This window comes from Carlito syrichta, unplaced genomic scaffold, assembly GCF_000164805.1.
Source record: "Carlito syrichta isolate Samal-C Ts95f unplaced genomic scaffold, Tarsius_syrichta-2.0.1 Scaffold135894, whole genome shotgun sequence".
NCBI classification, from domain to species: domain Eukaryota; kingdom Metazoa; phylum Chordata; class Mammalia; order Primates; family Tarsiidae; genus Carlito; species Carlito syrichta.
The window spans coordinates 52,146-52,888 of record NW_007079990.1 but is presented as its reverse complement, the minus strand read 5'-3'; the positions used below and the strand labels follow the sequence as shown (position 1 = coordinate 52,888).

General features: G+C 76.3%; 1 protein-coding gene across 1 annotated transcript in view; it reads right to left on the bottom strand.

Annotated features, from left to right (window-relative positions):
* BCAP31 (B-cell receptor associated protein 31) overlaps window positions 1-732 on the bottom strand; it is a 29,033-nt gene extending 28,301 nt beyond the window's left edge. The window contains exon 1 of the mRNA XM_008049640.2: window positions 719-732. The gene's annotated coding sequence lies outside the window, so the exon portion shown is untranslated. The remainder of the gene's footprint in view (window positions 1-718) is intronic.
* Window positions 733-743: the final 11 nt, after the last annotated feature.

Genomic DNA, 743 nt, shown 5'->3' with positions numbered 1-743 from the left:
GCCGCTTCGGGAGCCGAGGTGCCGGCCCGACCGGGGCTCCGGTGGGCAGGGTCACTCCGCCAGCAGCCGCGCAGGCTGCGCGCATTTCCGTCGGCGGGGATAAGTCACTTGCCGCCCGCTCACCTTCCCCGACGATCCCCGCCCCCCGCTCAAACAGGAGGGCGTCCTCCCAGGGAGCGCCCCACGCCCACCGCCCCGCCAGCCCAGGCCCCCAGGCCCGCGGGGCCCCCACCCGTGCCTCCTGTCGACGCTGCCCCTGCCCCCGGCCTCCCCCGGGGCCCCAGCGCCTGCCGACCCACCGCCGCTTCTGCCTCCGGTGGGCGGGAGGCCTGGGGCGCCTCGCACAGGCCCACAAGAGCGACTCCTAGAGGGCGGGAGAGGGGCCGAGCGCGCACGCAGACCGAGCTCCTCGAGGCCCCGTCCAAAGAAAGTTCTAGAAAGAGCCGTCTCCTCGGAAACTAGGGGAGCCTTTCCAGCAGCCCCAGGGCCCCAGCGCCCACCCAGCCCGAGAGCCGCTCGCGCAACGCCGGGGGACCCCTGACGCGGCCCCGCCCCGGCGGCTCCTCACGGTGGGGCTTTACCGCCGCCGCCGCCCCCGGCCCGGCCCTCACGCCCCCTGAGGCGCCGCCCGATTTCCCTCGGCCCACCCTACCACGCATTCCCGGGTCGGCCACGGGCCCCGAGACTCCCCGGCCCCCGGACACTCCGCGCTGTTCGCCTCTCTCCCTCGTCGAGGGGGCCGA